Genomic DNA, 19,578 nt, shown 5'->3' on the forward strand with positions numbered 1-19,578 from the left:
TACATAAAAGAGAAAAATGACTCTGTTCGACCATGTGGTGCGACCAGCTAACACAAGGGGCGACCAAGTCAAAAGCTGCAGAAAGGTTCAGACTCAAGAAGAGATGTTGCAAGGTTCGACCAAGTGTTCGACCATATGACCCTTAGGGGCGACCAAGTTTAGATACTGAAGCTTATTGAGCCCAGAAATACCAAGAGTCTCGACCAAGTGCTCAACCAGGAAGACCTTGAAGGGCGATCAGGTCGAGTTCCTGAGCTGAACTGAAGATTGAAATATTGAAAGTCTCGACCAAGTGCTTGACCAAGAAGATCTTGAGGGGTGACTAGGGCTAGATCTTGATGATCTTCTGCGCGAGATTTTGTACTAAACTTTCCTATTTTAAAATTCAAACCTTATAAACCCTAATGGGTATAAATATTATCTACAAATATGTTTTAGGGGTTTCTCTTTGGCTGATTCTAGGTTAGTGACAGACCTAGAACACCATTGAGAGCCAATGCACATTAGTTAGATTAGATTTCAATACCAGTTCTAGATTGTGCAAGAGGTGTTTGACAGCCTATGACAACTGGTGGCACTCTCGTATTTTTTGAGTAGATTAGATGGTCATTTCGTTGTAGGGACAGTTGTTTGTAAGAGATAACTGGAATACCAAGGGATGATTTTTACATGCTTTCAATTTATTGCTTTCATTTATATGCTTCCTTTTACTTAAATTCTTTATTGCTTTGATTATGATGAAAGGCTGCATATAAGGATAAGCACTACTACAGTTTCAATTAGGTAGAAGTAGTTGGCTACAGATCCGAGGATATGTTCGTGTGATTGTTAAGACAGGGTATACACTGGTTCCCGACCATGCTCCGGACAGTTGGTACACCCTTACTACTCTATGCCCTCGAATGACCCTCTCCCGCTTTGGCCTAAGAATCTCGGGTTAGTACTTTTATGTATATCTGGTTGAACGTAGTTAGAGGCACGACATCCAACATCTGATTCTTATCTAAGCATCACTTTGTAGGAGTAGGGTACTTTAGATTTTACATACTTTCATTAGGACTGTTAGAAAAACTCCACCTTTACACTAAAAAAATCCCACCTTTTCACTTCTTTTTATACAAAGCTTTAATAAACTAATCTAGAAGTGGTTGATAACTGCACTCTAGTCCTCGTGGATCATTACCCGACTTCACCCACTTTATACTGAATTTGGGATTAAGTTAGGTTTTATAAATATTATTTTTGGTAGTTATGGACCCATGCCTTGGCGAGCCTACCAAATTTTGACGTCATTGCCGGGGATTAAGTCACGGTTATTTGTCAATTTCTATTTTAGCGTGTTATAACTTTGTTTTTCTCTTTGCTCTCCTTTTCTCTTGTCTTTATTAATTTTTGTTTTCCTTGTTTTGATACTCTGAAGTATTGATTCTCTGTGCTTCAAGTGTGTATGTTGGGTTTGCATTCTCTGGATCCCGAATTAGTTCCCATAGACATTGAGATTGAGAGATCCCGTAGGTCCATTAGGAAACCCACTTCAAATCATGAGTTTGTAGAGTTGTCTAAACTTAAAGTAATGGCCAAATGTCCACTGATTCCCACTGTTCAAATATCATAACCCTAGCTCCCCGCCAACCAGTGGTGGTGGAGTAACCACTTAGGCCTCTTAGGGACTACTTTGCACCTAATGCATACAACTTACCGTCTTGCATTTGATACCCAAATGTTGAGGCGGCTCAATTCAAGATCAAAACTTTTTTCATCTCGATGCTTCCCAATTTTTGTAAGAATTCAAATGAAAAGCCTTATAAGCATCTAGATGAGTTCCTTGAGATTTGTTCCACCATCCGCATCCACAATTTTGGTAATGATGCTCTCCACCTTAAGCTTTTTCTATTCTCTCTGAAGGATAGGGCTAAATATTGGTTGATGTCCTTAGAGCCGAACTCGGTGACCAATTGGGTGACCATGCAGCACGAGTTCTTGAAAAAGTACTTCCCAATTGGGAAGACTAACCAGCTGAGGAGAGCCATCACTAGTTTCTCACAGATGGGTGGGGAACTATTTTTCGAGACTTAGGAGCGCTTTAGGGACCTGCTACATCAATGCCCACACCATCAGATCCTTATGTGGCAGTTGGTTCAGACCTTCTATGAAGGGTTAGTTGAATGTGATAAGTCGATGGTAGATGCATTGTGTGGAGGTACTTTCCTCGTCAAACACGAGAATGAGGCCTCAGTTCTCTTTGAGAAACTCACCAAAAATTCTCGGCAGCATAATGTTGCTACTCGTAGACCCTCCAAACCATCCACTTCCAAATATAAGGGAGTCTACGAGTTGGCGGCGACAGGCCACGACCTTACACCCACCCTGCACACCATCATTCAAAAGTTAGATTGGTTCTTGTCCTTAGGACAACAACTGCAACCTGTGGCGTGTGCAAAGGTGTGTGTCATCTGCTTAGACCCCGCACATATATGCTACAATTGCCCACATGCACCTTCCCAGCCCGAGCTTGTGTAGGAAGAAGATTCTACCCATAATTGGTACGATTGGGTGTCAAATGACCTTTACTCCAATATGTACAATTCTGGGTGGAGACAACATCTCAACTTCTCCTGGAGGCCACAAGCTCCAGGTTTCCAAGCTCAAAGACCTCAAATATCACCCAATGCTCTATATCCTCGCCCATATCAAAACTTTCAAAATCCTTCTATTACTGCCCCGAGACCATAATATTTTCAACAACCATCCCCTCCTCATCCTATGTATGATCCCTTCCAGGAGATGGTGTTGAAAACCCTCAAGGGCATAGAGGCTGATCACCATGTAGATGGGCAACTATTCCACTCTCATTCCAAATCTATTGCCAAGCTAGAAGCCACTATGGGGCAACTAGCTACATCTTTGAGTAGGAGAGATGAGGGTAAGTTGTCACACCAGCCTTTTGTCAACCTTAAAGGCCAGCATGGGGTAGGATGCGAGCCGGTTGCTAGAACTTCATTGTATAATGCACAAGCCTAGGCTGAAACCACCTTTTGGAGTGGTAGAGAGATAAACAAGAGAGTCGAGGAGAAATTAAACCAAGAAAAGGGTAGGAAAAAGATGAGGAAAGAACCAAAAGATGAATCATGTAATCCTCCTTTTCCTAGTATGGTAGCTGATACCGAGACACCGACCCTCTCCAATGATGGAGCATTGTCCCACTTTATCCCTACAGTGTCATATCATGCAACTCTTCACTCGAATCCCAAGTTTAAGAAGAAAGCTAATGTTGAATCCATGATTGACACATTTAACCAATTTAAGATCGATAGCCCTCTCATAGATGTAATCAAACTTCAGCTTAATAGCCTTTCCATCTCAGGACTAGAGGACCCTTATGAGAACATTTATGCTATTTGTGACTCAGGCTCTAGTCTAGAGAGAAGGCCCTGGACATGTGTGAAGTGGGCTAGTGAGGGATTAGTGGAGAAGGTTCTTAGTATTGATCCTGGTTGAATCTGAAATGAGCATTCACAACGTCTGGCTGAAGACGGTAAACTTAGCACTTGTGGGAGGCAACTTAATTGTGTTTCTTATTTTTCTTTCTTCTTTGAGTCTATAGGTTGTACATTGTAGAGTATATAGCGTTTAGGGTCCTTAGAGTAGGTCATAGGTAAGTTGGGGGTGCTACTGGCTCAAATTAGGCCAAGGCTAGTTCTTGGGATTTTCTTTTGATGTGCTCTCTGTGTATGTACTATCTTTTTTTTTTTTTTTTTTTCGTTTCTTTTCTATTATTTGTATTTTATTTTTTCTTGCACATCACCATGCTTTTGGAAGGGATGTTTCTGTTCTCTTGATGATCCATATACATTGTACTGCCTATGAATATAAATGAAAATACATGGTGTATTTGGAATCTCCATGTCTTTTGTGCTTCAATTATTGCATATGATGTCTGGATTTTATGTTTCTTACCAATGCAGGTACACTAGTTGATTTTTATTGTACCATGTTGTGTTTCCTCTCCTATGATTCACAGGTTCTTTCTTTCCAAACTTCAGTGAGGACACTAAAGTTTTAAGTTGGGGGTGAGGGGTAGAAAAACACTACATGACACATTTGAAAGCACACAAATGACAACATTTTAAAATATTTTCATGAACACTATGTATTTATGCCATGTTAACATCTATTATACTCTTTATGTACTCTTATATTACCTAGATGTTACATGCATAGGCTTATAAGCTATATGACCTTATTATGCTCACTAACGAAGTAGTCAGCTATTTGTGTGTAGTTTCACATAACATAGCCTATGTACGGATATAACACTCTATGTGGGTTGACTAGTGATGCATTTGTGTTAATGTGGTTATGTAGACTCTTGTATTCACATGGTACGTTATGAGGCTAAAAACGCACTTGCACATGATTTTTAGCACTTAGGGGGTTCCTTGAGAGCACTGAGAGAACAACCATGGCGACTATGACACATTGTGAGGTACTGTTGAGCCATTAGTTCATTTCTTGAGTTGTTGACGTCAAACTCGAAATTTTTGGAACTCAACTTTCCCTTTTTCTGGATTTTCCTTGTACACCAGTCTTTGTTCTTGCATTTGCTAGCCTAGTGGTGATGTCTAGTGGAGAGATATAAATGTAGGTCTTGTAGCCTACCCAAGATGTAAAAATTGAGCTACCCCTAGAAAAAGACTTAGTTCATGGACCACTTTTCGAGCTTAAAGTTCTATTGGTGATATGAAGACATAAAAAGTTGTGAAAAATGTCCTAGCTAGCAATGAAAGAAAAATGATAAAAAGAATGAGCAAAAGAAAAAGAAAAAAAGAAAAAAAATGAAAAATTCGTAGAATACCTGCTCTATATATGAAAAGGTCAAGCTAGGGAGACAACACATGATTCTACAAGACTCTTTAGCTATCGGATGCATGAGTTGTATTCACGCTTGATCTATGAATAGGTCAATCTAGGGTGGTCTTGATTGGATGTGAAGAGTAGGTGAGAAGACGCAAGGGTGAAGGACCTGACACCTCAAAATAGGCTGGATCCCATTTTGATGAGACTAGTTCATTCCATGCTTAAAGTCAGTTCTTCAAAATATATGGGATGTTTGATCATGACATTCTTCCTTACATATGAGAATGAACCAATCTTAATTGAGTGTTTTTGAGGGTATACCAGTGAGGCTAAGTCAAGATGACCGTTTTGTAGGTGCCTAAGGGTATCCTGAGTGTGGCAAATCATGCACTTTACACATGCCTAGTGATGTAACCTATCTATGCTTGAATTTACATGATAATATTAGCTCTGAATTGCAATTTCTGGGTGATTCTTTATGAGTGTATTGTTTTTTTATGGCTAGGCACTGTAGAGACTTGCATGAGTAAATTGTTGCGGAGTGTGTGTATAATGGAGTCATGTATGAAAAGGATTGTATGTAACTAGGTTATATTCTTGTATGTAAAATGGTATGACTATGTTGCATGCAATCTTATTTGATGTTCACTGAGTTAGTGTTTGTGGGCACTGCCCTGAAAACCCTCAGGAGACTACAACTCATCCACTAGGATCTACCTAGGGGTTTAAAGTCTTGTTGCCTACGGTAAATGCAACTGTGTTTCTCGCGAAATAAGAGGTAGATAGGATTTTTCTTAGTTTTCTTAGTTTTCTAGTTTTTGCTTTGCTCGAGGACTAGCAAAGTGTAAGTTGGGAGTTGTGATAAGTCCTTAAAATGCATGATTTTAGGCCCTCATTTACCTTTGTTTTGTCTTTTTTTTTTTACCATGTATATGCCCTTTGTTATCATATTTCGAAGTTATGTAAGGTTTGTTCGTGTTTCAGGAAAAATAGGTTAAAACAGAGAAGTTAAGCAATACGAGAAGCCAAAGGAGTATATGGGATACTTAAAGCTCAAATCAGCTATCCAACCAAACTTCTAGTGCCTCAATATACATAAAATAGAAAAAAAAAAATACTTTGTTCGACCATGTGATGCTACCAGCTAACACAAGGGGTGACTAGGTCAAAAGCTGCAAACTCCAAGGTTTAGATTGAAGAGGAGATGCTGCAAAGTTCGACCAAGTGTTTGACCATGTGACCCTCAAGGGCGACCAAGTCGAGATACTGAAGCTTATTGAGCCCAGAAATACCAAGAGTCTTGACCAAGTGCTTGACCACGAAGACCTTAAAGGGCGACCAGGTCGAGTTCTTGAGCTGAATTGAAGATTGAAATACTGAGAGTCTCAACCAAGTGCTCAACCAGGAATATCTTGAGGGGTGTCTAGGTCTAGATCTCGACCAACAACTTGATCAACAAAAACAGGGGTGTGACCTGGTCTCTAACGACGATCTTCTGCTTGAGATTTTGTGATAAACTTTCCTATTTCGAAATTCAAACCTTGCAAACCCTAATGGGCACAAATATTATCTATGAATATGTTCTAGGGGTTCCTTTTTTGCCAACTTTAGGTTAGTGACAGACCTAGAACACCATTGAAAGCCAATGTACATTAGTTAGATTGGATTTTAATACCAGTTCTGGATTGTGTAAGAGGTGTTCGACTACCTGTGACAACCGGCACGCGCTCTCATATTTTTTGTGCTTCGGATGGTTGGTGCACCCTTGCTACCCTGTGCCCTCGAATGATCCTCTCCCGCTTTGGCCTGAGAATCTTGGGTTAGCACTGTTATGTATATCTGGTTGAATGTAGTCAGAGGCACTATGTCCAGCGTCTGATTCTTATCTAAGCATCACTTTGCAAGAGTAGGGTACTTTAGATTTTACATTCTTTCATTAGTACTGCTAGAAAAACTCCACCTTTACACTACAAAAATCCCACCTTTTCACTTCTTTTTATACAAAGCGTTAATAAACTAATCTAGAAGTAGTCAATAACTGCACTCTAATCCTCGTAGATCGATACCTGACTTCCCCCACTTTCTACTGAATTTGGGATTAAGTTAGGTTTTATAAATATTATTTTTGATAGTTAAGGACCCAAGCCTTGGCGAGCCTACCAAAGGGTACCAAAACGAATTACCTAATCTTTTTAGATTTTGCTTCCTTAGAACCTAGGATTAGTAGATATTAGGTCAACCATACATAGGTAAAAGAGGGATTGTGATGACTAAGTAAGTTTATATTGTACAAAATTAGAAACATTTGCCACAATTTATGCAAATATCCCTCAAGGTATAAAATCCCATTTTATTCATAATAATTGCTCGATTACCATGCCGAGGACTTTAGAGAATCAAGCCAACATTAAAGAATTCAAGTGTTAAAACCAATATGATCTTTTAAACTGTATATATCCTTGATAATTGGTTTGTTCTTTTTTAAAAGTTTCGGTTATAGTTTATGGAATGAAGTAGCACGCACACCCTCACAAGCTCTTTGTTCAAGTTTGTTCGTTAGGAATAAATTTATGGGTGATAATACAAAAATCTTGTATTTCTGAGATGAACAACTTAGGTTATCCACTTTTGATTAAAATCTCATAAGCATGCCTAAGAAACCCACCTTTTTTAGATAAGAGATGTCTTCCTTAGTCATAATGAACATATGATGATAAAACTCTTAAATATGCATAATTAGCATATTTCTTGCATAAAATTGAATCTTAGAGAAAATTAATCATAACAACATGAGTGCTACATACCATCCAACCCTTAACTCATCTTGGGGCATCTTTTAAGCTAAAAGAATAGATCCTCTCTTTTTTGACGATGATCAAAGGGGGAGAAGTAGGTCGGTGTTGTAGGTTGGGTGCTATAAGGGGGGTGTATTAAGTAAAAATCTGTAGTGTTGCTTAAAATGATTTTAATGAAAGTTCATATTTGTTACCTAATCTATTTTAATTAAAGTTCAGTTTATTTGTTGATTTGTCTTAATATAAAATGATCTTTCTAGTTTGTATTAATTGTATGCTGAATGTTTTAATTATGCCTTATATGCATATAGTACGGGGGAGAAAGGTTTCATATTATTTAACAATATACATAAATTTAGGGGGAGCTAACAATTATATCCTATGAGAACACCAATAGTTTGCCATCATAAAAAAGGGGGAGATTGTTAGTTAAAGTGGTTACATGATCCTAATTGTCGTATTTTGATGATAACAACCCATTAATGGTTCTAAGTTTAACTAATCTTTGCACGCTAAGTAGTGGTAGGTATAAGTGGCAAAAAATCACACAAATACGGGTTCTAGTGCAAAGATCAAGCAAACATTCTCATAGGCAAAGATCGAGTGGACATTCAAATAGGCAAATATCAAGAGGACACTCAATTGGAAGAGCTCAAGCACATACCAATGGAAGCTAATGTAGAAAAATATGTAATGGGAGAGTGGTTGAGGTTGTATTTGCTGTAACTCTTATAATTCTGTTTCGCACATATCTATTGAGTGAGAGTTGAGCAAATTGCATGTGCATACTAGGACATAAGAGTATATAGGATTTCACTAAGTCATAAGTTTTATACTCATGGTTTTCAAAGACAAAACAAAGAGTTTAAACAAAAATATCCTATACTCAAATGTATTTTTATATGAGACAAGTTTTAAATCATATTAGTATTATATTCTTTTAAAGAGCTGGTCTCGATTGGGTTTAAACCTCTTTTATGCACCTTAAAATCAAGATATTGAAGAAACAGGGCAACCGTCTATGGTTTGGCCAGGTGCATCAACAATTTCAGGCAAAAAGCTGAATGGTTCTTTGTCTGAGGAAACCATCAACGGTTTGGGTAAAACCGTCGACGGTTTGCATCGAGTTTTGAACCCCAACGACCATAAAACGACTAGTTTCCAAAGTACTAAATTATTTTATTAGCCCAATGACCATATAATGGCTAGTAGCCCAATTTCCCTATAAATACAAGTCTAATGACTTGTTTAAAGATTGATCTTAGTGATTATCATTCCCAAGCACACTACATTTTAGTTCATCATTTTTGTGCTCAATCTCTCTCTTGCTTTATAATATTGGTGTGATTCATTCAAGGTGCTTTGTTTGTAATTCATATTCATCTTGTAAGGGTTCTTTGTGAACCAAGTATCAAAGGGAGTTGTTCCCTTGTGTAAAGGCTTCTCCACCGATGAAGGAGGTTGATAGCGGATTGTGGAATCCTTGAGTATGTCTCAAGGTGTGGAAGTAGGCAAGAGGCTGAACAACGTTAATATTGTTTGTTTAGCTTTTCTTTCCTACTCTTTAAATTTACGTCTTGTGCATGATTTATATTATTTATATTGTGATATAATCATTTGTATCTTGCTAAGTTTTATATTTTGTAGAGAAAAGCAAAAATACGCAAAAAGTTGATTCACCCCCCTTTTAGACTCGACTCTAGGGCCAACAATATGGTTTTCTTGAAAAATGACATCTCTACTTCTTATTAGCTTCTTTGCTACTGGATCCCATAGCCCGTATCCAAACTCTTCATCTCCATAGCCAATAAAGATGCATGAAGTTGACTTCACATCAAGTTTCAATCTTTGCTCCTTGGATACATGTGCAAATGCTTTGCACCCAAACACTCCCAGATGAGAGTAGGAAGGTTCCTTGCCATACCACACTTTTTCTCTAATCGGAGGCACTTCAACTTATTTCTTGTTTTTCTTTCCACCATGACATGAAACATCTTGAAGTTTTCAAGTACGTGGTTTTTTGTTCTCCAAAAATATACCCACACCTTTCACAAAGCATCATCAATAAATGTCAAAAAAATATTTGTTACCGCCTAAAGTTTCTACCTCCACGGAACCACAAACATCAGAGTGTACCAAACTCAACAACTTTGATCTTCTCTTTGTATATTAATTAAATGAGACTCTATGCTATTTTCCAAATAAATAATGATCACAAGGGTTTAATGGTGTACCTTTAGACATAGTGATGAGTGCCTTATTTGCCAACGTGAACAACCCTTTCTCTCTTATGCATCTGAGTCTCTTATGCCACAGATTCGGTGATGTCCCATCTTCAGTTGCATGGAGATTGTCTATTATTACTTTTATATGAGTCTTATACAGGGTACCAAAGATGTGTCCCTGGGGACAACCATGACTCCCTTTTCTAGCTTCCAATTGCCATTTTCGAAATGGTTGTCGTAGCCCTATCAATGGAGAGCTGCTTCAGAAATAAGACTGAGTCAAAGGTCAGGGACTTTCTGAACATCCTTTAAAGTCATCATACAACAAACATTTGTCTTGATTTGAATATCTACAATACCTACGATCTTCGAAAAACTAGTATTTCCCATCCTCACAGTACCAAAGTTTCCCACTTTGTATGAAGTGAAGAAATTACCATGGGGAGTGGAGTGGTTTGAAGCTGTTGTGTCTACCACCCAATCGGTATCTTGACTTGCTATGTGAAGACACATATCTTCATCAGCTGAGAGAAGTGATACATTCCCCGTATGGGTGACCTGAGTTCCACCCCCTTCATTTTTCAGCTGGCTGCTGCTTTGACCTTGATCTCTTTAAAATTTGTGGCAATTTCTCTTAAAATTTCCCACAATGCCATAATAATAACAAGTATATTTACCTTCTTGATTTTTGCCATCACATGTCTGAGACCGTCCTTTACTTTTTCCTATGCTCCTTCCTCTACTCTTACCTCTCACATTTTCTTGAGGTGTTCCTCTGTTTTTGGTGACAAAGGCATGAACCTGATCCATGCTAGCTTCCTTTTGTCTAGATTCTTTGCTGAGTAAAGCATCCTTGATCAATGACATGGTAAGTTTGCCTTTAGGAGCTAAATTTCCTAGGGATACCACCAGTTTCTCCTAGCTGTCTTGCAGAGAACTAAGTAGTAATAAGGATTGAACTTCATCATCAAGCTCCAACTCTACATTGACAAGTTGGTTCACTAGGTTTTGAAACTCATTGGTGTGCTCGGCTACAGAGGTTCTGCTTTTTAGTTTCATACTTTTTAGTCGTCTCATAAGGAGGGCTTTATTTCTAGCTGTCTTGGTTTGATACATGTCCTCCAACTTTTTCTAGAGGGCATAGGCTTTGGTCTTCTTGCCAACATGATGAAATACACTATGGTCTATCCATTGTCTAATATAACCAACAGTTTTCTTATTCATTTTATCCCAATTTTTCTTAGAAATTGACTTGAGTCTCTTACCTTCATCTTCCAATGGATCTCCTTGATCCTTGTAATTCAAGAAATACTCCATCCTTCTGTCTTCATAGAGTATAATTTGATGCCATCAATTTGACCATGGCTACAGATCTTGAATCCTCCATGGAATGGACTTGAGTTTTTGGTTCCTACTTGCGTAAAAAATATTATCAGAGTGAACTCACACAAAATTGACTACACGATTGTGTCTGAAATGGCCCAAAACCTTAGGAACAAGTTTGACCTAGTAAAAAATAGGCCTGAAATGGGCTGACTTGTCCCAAAACCCGTTCTGGAGTGAGTTGACTCAATAATAGAATATTACCTAATTGATGGGATATTCCCTTAACATTATGACGTTGTCTATGCTAACGTGGCGCTGATATGGCACGATGACGAGGTAGTGGGACCCACAATGATGTGGCAAGAGGAGCCACGACTGATGTGGCATAAAGACATGGTAGCCTTCTTCAACCTTCAGGAAATAAAATTTGTAGTATGTTCAATATGAAAAAACAAGGGAAGAAATTGGAATGTTGCGTCAGCCCATGTGGCTTCGTTCGAAGTTGGTTTTTGACGTTGTTTTCACCATTGTGATCATCTTGACATGAACTATATGATGGTTTGACTGAATTGAAGTTTTGAGCAACTCAAAAAAACTTGCCAGAGACCCCCATACCACTTATTGGGATAACCGGGTTAGAAATCAAAGATAAAACCACATATAGAAACAAAGATCAACACTAAGATATGCCTGGTTCGGTCAATTACAACCTACGTCTACGAGAGAGATAACTACTGTATGTATTTGGTAAAATATAGAGAAGGAGAAGGAGACAATTTTCGCTCAAACTCTTTCAACTCTCGCAGCTCTCTTTGCCTACACTCTTGCAATTAAACTCACTTCCCTCATTTCACTCTTTGCTGGTGTGTATTTACATTCACAACACACACATATATTTACATGGAGGAGGAAATAATCACTCAAGAAATCTACCAAAAATAATACCTGAAAAGCACTCCTGATTTAGTGGAGAAAAATCCATAGGAGATGGAGAAGACCTGGATGTCTCCTCACCTTCCATATTTTTTTACCTTAATTCTCGAAAGGGATATAGACCCATCACTTTGTTGCTTTACAATTGAATTGTTAAATTAAGATAAAAGTCCCCTAACTACAAGAGAAATTATTAATATGGATTGGATCTACCATATAAGCTATGAACTAAACCAATCAAAGTTTATCAACACATTAAAATTGCCACATAAGCTTATTTTTACATTTAAATTTTTTAATTTTTGAAAACGCTATTTCACTTTTCTACCTTCCCTCCCTCTTTCCTCTCTCATCCATAACAACAGCAGCAGTGTCTATCAGCACCATACACCATTGGCAGCCACCACACTCTAGTAACCAATCTGTCCCTCTCTCCCGCCCATCATGTCATCATTCTTATATCTCCTACACTATGAGGACATGTCTGAGCCTAGTCATGGTTTGTGCCATGAGGTTATAGCTGAACCCTATCATCTCTCTCTTTCCTCTCTCGCCTCTAGTGGCAGTAGCAATGCCTACCAGCACAACAGCCACCACACCGCCAGCAACCATCTCTCTCGACACACAATCATTCTCCTTTTACTACTTCACACCGCCTCCCAAAATTAAGGATTCAAGTGGATCAATGCTACTATTTTTTTAGGTAGAATCAAATATCTTGTTGTTTTTTATTTTTTTTTATTTTTATTTTATTATTTATTTACAATTGATCTTTATTTTCAAATTTGAAATGAAATTGATTTGTAATTTTTATTTTTTTAATTGTAACATTTTTTTTTCTTTTGGAAATAATTTCTATTTTTAAATTAGGATGCAATTGATAAGTAATTGTGATGCTTTTATTTTTAATGCTTCTTTTTGTTAATGTAAATATATTTGATATGTAATTTTAGTGTATTTGATTTTGATATTTTTAATTAGATATAGTATTTTAGTTGTTGTTGGCTGTGGAGCAATCTATGGCTACGTTTGGCCATGTTGTCAAGGCAAAGGGAGATAGGGGGATGATGGCATGATGGGCAAGAGAGAGGGTGGGGCTAGCTACCGACTGTGTGGTGGTTGCCAATGATAAACCCAACAAAGTGGTATCAGAGCATTGTTGGGGGTTTCAAGCAAGTTTTTCAAATCAAAAAGAAAAAGGGAAAAAAGGAGCTTGTGGCTCTCGGTCTAATTTTTTCAAGTTGCTCAAAACTTCAATTCGATTACACCATTGTGTAGATCGTGTCAAGATGGTCACAGTGATGAAAATGATGTCAAAAACCGACCCCAAACAAAGCCACACACGCCGCCACAATATCCCATTGTGATTCTCCTGTTTTACAGTTTCGTGTGCGTTTTAACGCAAAGTAAACCTTTTTTTTTTCAAGGTTGAAGAAGACGAAGATAATAAGTGGCAACTTGTTATTGGTCTAGCAAGAAAGTTCAATTTAAGTGGACACTTTACCACGTGGTGCTATCTAATTCGCTCACATAAAAGAAGGTTGTGCCACATCAGCTGTGTCACATCATTAATGGGCTTTACTAGTACCACGTCAACAGTGGGCCCCACTCTAGCACATCATCAGTGCCATGTCAGCATTAATGCCATCATAATAGTCAGAGAATATTTCGTTAGCTACGTAATATTTCATTATTGAGTCAACTCAGTGCAGAATAGTTTTTGGACTAAGTTAGCCCATTTCAGGCCCATTTCTGATCAAGCCAAACCTATCCCTAAGGTCTTTCACTATTCCTGGACGCAACCGTACCCTTAGTTTTTTGTAATTCGGCTCATAGCATATTGTTATAGGCAATTGGAACATAAAAACAAGCCCAATCCATGGAAAATTCAAGATCTAGAGCCATGATCAAGTTGACGGCCTCTAACTATTCTACTTGGAGACCCCAGATGAAGGATCTCCTAAATTGTAAAGACTTGGCTGACACATTGGAAAATGAAGGCGTAAAACTTGAGTCAATTTCAGAGAGAGACTAGACCAAAATGAACAATAAGACCATTGGTCAAATTAGACGATGGATAGACCATAATGTATTTCACCATGTTGCACTAGAGACCAACGCCTACGCCCTCTGGAAAGAGTTAGAAAACACGTATCATGCCAAGAACGCTCGAAACAAAGCCCTTATGATAAAGCGACTAGTGAATATGAAGTTAAAAAGCGAAACCTCTGTAGCCGAGCACACTTGCAAGTTTCAAAACCTGGGTAATCATCTTGATTCCACCGAATTTAATGTTGGTGATGAAATGAAAGCTCTACTACTGCTCAGTTCATTGCCAAACAACTGAGAGATGCTGGTGGTCTCCCTTGGCAACTCAGCTCCAAATGGCAAGCTTACTATGTCAATGGTCAAAGATGCGCTATTCAACAAGGAATCCAGAAGAAGAGAAGTAGGGTTAGACCAGTCTCATGCCCTCATCACTGAAAATAGAGAAAGACCACAAGGAATTGCTAGAGACAGAGGAAAAAGTAAAGGCAGAAGTAGAGGCAGGAGTAGAGGAAGGTCTTTGACTCGCGGTAAGTCCACCGATGGAAGAAACCAACAATATATGTTATTATTGTGGCATTGTAGAACATATAAAGAAGAACTGCCATAAGTTTCAAATAGAGTAAGGTCAAAGTAGTAACTAGCTAAAGAACGAAGAAAATGAAACACTGGCTATCCATAGGGGGGACGTAGCACTATTCTCAACTGATAAACAGACGTGCCTCTATGTAGCAAACCACGATGCCGAGTGGGTGATTGACACAATAGCTTCATACCATGTGACTTCCCTTAACAAATTATTCACTTTGTACAAAGAAGGAGACTTTGGTATAGTGAAGATGGGCAACACTAGTTTTTCAAATATCATGGGAATCAGCGATGTACAAATCAAGACAAATTTTGGCTGCACTATTGTGTTAAAAGATGTTCGACATGAGCCTTATCTATGTCATTATATCATTTCTAGGATAGCCCTCGACTGACAAGGCTATGATAGCCACTTTAGCAATGGTACTTGGAAGTTAGCAAAAGGATCTATGGTTGTCATCTGAGGACACATCTGCGACACATTGTATAAAACCCATGTGAGGGTTATTTCTAATAGCCTCAGTTCAGCTGAAGACGAGGCATCACCAAATCTATGGCACAAGAGACTTAGACACATGGGAGAGAAACGGCTAAATACACTTGTAAATAAGGCAATAATTACCATATCCAAAGGTATTCCATTAAACCTTTGTGATCATTGTTTATTTGGAAAACAACATAGAGTCTTATTTCATTCGTATACCAAAAGAAGATCATAGTTGTTGAACTCTGATGTCTGCAGACCCATGGAAGCAAAATCCTTAGGCGGTAACAAATATTTTTTAACATTTATTGATGATGCTCCATGAAAAGTGTGGGTGTATTTTTTGAGAACTAAGGATCAGGTACTCAAAAATTTCAAGGTATTCCATGCCATAGTGGAGCGGGAAACAAGCTAGAAGCTAAAGTGTCTTCGATTAGACAATGGGGGTGAGCACACTTCCAAGGAGTGTGATGCATATTGCACTGAATGCGGTATCTGACATAAGAAAACGGTCCCACGTACACCACAACACAATGGCATAGCCGAGAAGATGAATTAAATTATCATGGAATGAGTCAGAAGTATGCTCAGCATGGCTAAGATGCCTAAGCCATTCCGGGGTGAGGCAATTCATGCCGCCTGCTAGCTTATCAACATGTCACCGTTAGTTCCATTATAGTTTGAAGTTCTAGAAAGGGTGTGGTCTAGAAAAAACCCTTCCTACTCTCATCTGCGAGTGTATGGATGCAAGGCATTTACACATGTATCAAAGGAACAAAGACAAAAACTTAACATAAAGTCAACTCCATGTATCTTCATCGGGTATGGAGATGAAGAATGAGGATACAAGTTATGGGATCCAATAGCATAGGAGCTCATCCGAAGTAGGGACGTTGCGTTCCAAGAAAACCAGATATATAAGGACTTTGAAAAAACCACAAAGTCCAACAATTCCTGTTCCAGTGCTTCAGATTTTATTCCAGATTTTGCACCCATATAGTTAGATGCAAACAATGAAGAAATGCACACTGGAATCCTAGAAGTAGAAAAGGAAGACGGGGCCGAGGATGTTGAGTAGGGGGAGCAACAATCCCTTCCACCAGAAGCTACAGATGTTGAAGTAGGTCCTCCAGTTTAAAAGCCTCAACTTAGAAGATTTGAAAGAAGTCGACCATTGATTCCATTAAGAAGATATCTAGAGTTCGACTATATTCTGCTTACTGATGAGGGAGAGCTAGAAAGTGTTGGCCTAGTTAAGCTTACAAACTCTTGATTTTGATGATAATAAAGTAAAGTTATCTAATGGGTTTCCAAGTGATATTATTTCATGCAAAGATGATTTGCTCAAATTTCACATACCCTGACATAAAAGCTTACAAGGATCAAAGGAACAAGGAAAGTCACACATGAATACCAGAGATCCATAATGAAAGCTCATAGAAGTCTGGAAGATTAAAGAGCAGCATCAAAAGGACTCAAAGCAAAGAAGTTTTAAATTTATTTTTAGAACAAAGCTTTGTAAGTACACTAAGTTTATTCAAATATGAATTTTCATATTGAAGCTCATTAGGCAAAGACACACTTAGAAATCTGAAGTCTTAAAGCCTAGGAACATGGTTTTCAAAAGTTAAAACAAGCTAAAATTCCAAGGTTAATTAAAAGAGAGAGAAATAAAAAATGACTTACAACCAGCTGACAGACGACTGCCTGTCTAAGTGACAGATGACTGGCATGTTTTTAAAGCATTTTAAACACAAGTCAAAAGCTTGACAGACGACTCCTAGTGACCAGTGAGTCATCTGTGTGTGTTCTGCCAGCCTTGCCAACCTTCTGTGTGTTTTTAAAAAATAAATTTGTTTAGTGACAGACGACTGCCACCATGAGGACAACCGACTGCCACCCTTCTGAGTTGTTTTAAAACTGAGTTATTCTAGTGACAGGCGACTGCCACCTCTTTGTTTGTAAATTTTGTAGTTGATATACATGGACGGATGACTACCAGTGACTTCACAGTCATCTGGCTCGCGGCAGATTTTAAAATTTCTAACGGACATATTTTTGAAATTTAAATTATTTGAAGCCCAAACAAATTTACAACTTGGATCCTAATCCAAGTAAACTTGGGGAACAAGCAAGAAGCCTTTCTACATCTATAAATACCCTCAAGGTTCATTGTTTTAGACACTAAGAAATCAATTCAGCTCTCATACTCTCTTAAAGCTTACTGAAATTCTGAAAGCTCTCTATTGCTCTCATCACTCACGAAAATCTATAAAGTCTTGCTGAGTTTCTCACTGTGTTTGTGCATTGATTTTTTATTCTTTCATCCATTGAAAGATACCTACGGTGATAAATTTTTAGAGCTTTATTCTGAAATTCATATTCTGAATTTACTCAAGTACATAGTTTTTCAATTTGTACTAACATAGTTTTTCAATTTGTACTAATCAGCTCTTTGAGGAGGAAGTTCTTGTACGCCTTGTTTTATATCTTTGTAACAGATTGATTGACGGTTTGAGTGCTGAATCGTTGGACCAAACAAGGGGATATTTTTTGGAGAAGGTGGGCTTTAGCCTTACCCAAGGAGTGTTGTAATTGGTATTGTTCCGTCTGGTAAAGGAATGGTGATAGTGAATCCTTTGGTGGTTTTGCCAAGGGCGAGGACGTAGGTTGTGTTGAAGCCGAATCTCGTAAAACCTTGTGTTCTTCTTTCTCTTCCCTACTCTTTATTTTTCAGCAAAAGTTACAATCCATGTGGTTTTTTTAAATTAATAAATTCTGAGTGTTTGGTTGTTAAATTGACCAGAAGGTAATTTGTTTTGGATTGATCAACATTGATTGCGGAAACCGAAAGAGACTACATTGATTGATCATCCTTGACTCATTAGTCTGAAAGTTTATTTAAAAACTGAACATTGGGAAGAAGTATAATTGTGATACAGGGCTTATACAAGTTCAGCAAATTTTCATATTAATACAAGACTATTGTTACAAGGATTGAGTGATTGATTATATTGATTTAATTGTGATTACTCTAAATAAATTTTGTGATTGTGTTTAAGTTTTGATTATTGTTATAACTCAAAAGAACTAAGACAAAGGGGAATTAAATTTTTAAATCCCAATTCACCCCCATCTTGGGAAGCTATTCCAATTTCAGAAAGTTTTCAAGAAGCTCAGATTCACACTGATAAAGCTAAATGGATGCAAGCCATGTAGAAAGAAATGAGTTCCTTACATTAGAACCAAACATACGAGTTGGTGAGACTCCCTAAATGAAAGAAAGCACTGAGAAATAAATGGATGTTCAAGTTAAAGAAATATGACATCGGAAAACTAGTTAAACACAAAGCTCGATTAGTTGTCAAAGGTTTCCAACATAAGAAAGGCATCGATTTTGACAAGATTTTCTCACCAGTGGTGAAAATGACATCAATTCGAGTCATATTCGGATTGACAACAAGTTTGAATTTGGAGCTTGAATAGATGGATGTAAAGATAGTTTTACTCCATGGAGATTTACATAAATAAATTTACATGGAACAACTTGAAGGATTTGAAGTTGCAGGGAAAGAGCATCTGGTCTTTAAATTGAATAAGAGTCCCTACAACCTCAAACAAGTGCCGAGACAATGGTACACAAAGTTTGACTCATTTATGGTGGGTCATGGCTATAAGAAGACTTTAGCAGATCAATGTGTCTACATTAGAAAATTCTCAGATTGTAACTTTATTGTACTATTGCTTTATGTTGATGATATGTTGATTATTGGATAGGATGCAGATATAATTAGCAAGCTAAAACAAGAACTCTCCAAGGCCTTTGACATGAAGGACTTAGGCCTAACTCAACAGATTTTGGGAATAAAGATTGTTCATGATAGAAAAGCAAAGAAATTGTGGTTTTCATAGGAAAAATATATTGAACGGGTGCTTGAAAAGTTCAACATGGGAAATGCCAAACTAGTCATTACTCCACTAGCTAATCACTTTGTTGTGAAAAATCCAAATTACACAGTAGAATATATTTGTGTATGTAAAGGATCAAACACACAATGAAGTAAATGATGAATATATAGAATAATCCACAACCACAACAAGAAAATGAAAGCAAGAACAACAAATAACATAAGGAATTTGTGGTTCGGCAATGCCTACATCCATGGGAGCAAACGACAAGGATTCACTATCTTCTTGCTCAAATTATGAGAACAATACATCAATCCTCTCAACTATTACAACCATCATTCAACCATACTCTAAATACATCACAAATGATATATAAATAGAGTTCCCAGAGGTTTTCCCTCAAAACCCCAACCAT

At 37.8% G+C, this 19,578-nt stretch overlaps 1 non-coding gene across 1 annotated transcript; it reads right to left on the reverse strand.

The window, feature by feature from the left end:
• Positions 1 to 2,014: 2,014 nt before the first annotated feature.
• LOC131147321 (small nucleolar RNA R71) lies at positions 2,015 to 2,120 on the reverse strand. The gene has a single exon (XR_009134711.1). It is a non-coding gene; the product is annotated as a small nucleolar RNA R71 (small nucleolar RNA).
• Positions 2,121 to 19,578: the final 17,458 nt, after the last annotated feature.

This window comes from Malania oleifera, chromosome 1, assembly GCF_029873635.1.
Source record: "Malania oleifera isolate guangnan ecotype guangnan chromosome 1, ASM2987363v1, whole genome shotgun sequence".
Taxonomy (NCBI): domain Eukaryota; kingdom Viridiplantae; phylum Streptophyta; class Magnoliopsida; order Santalales; family Ximeniaceae; genus Malania; species Malania oleifera.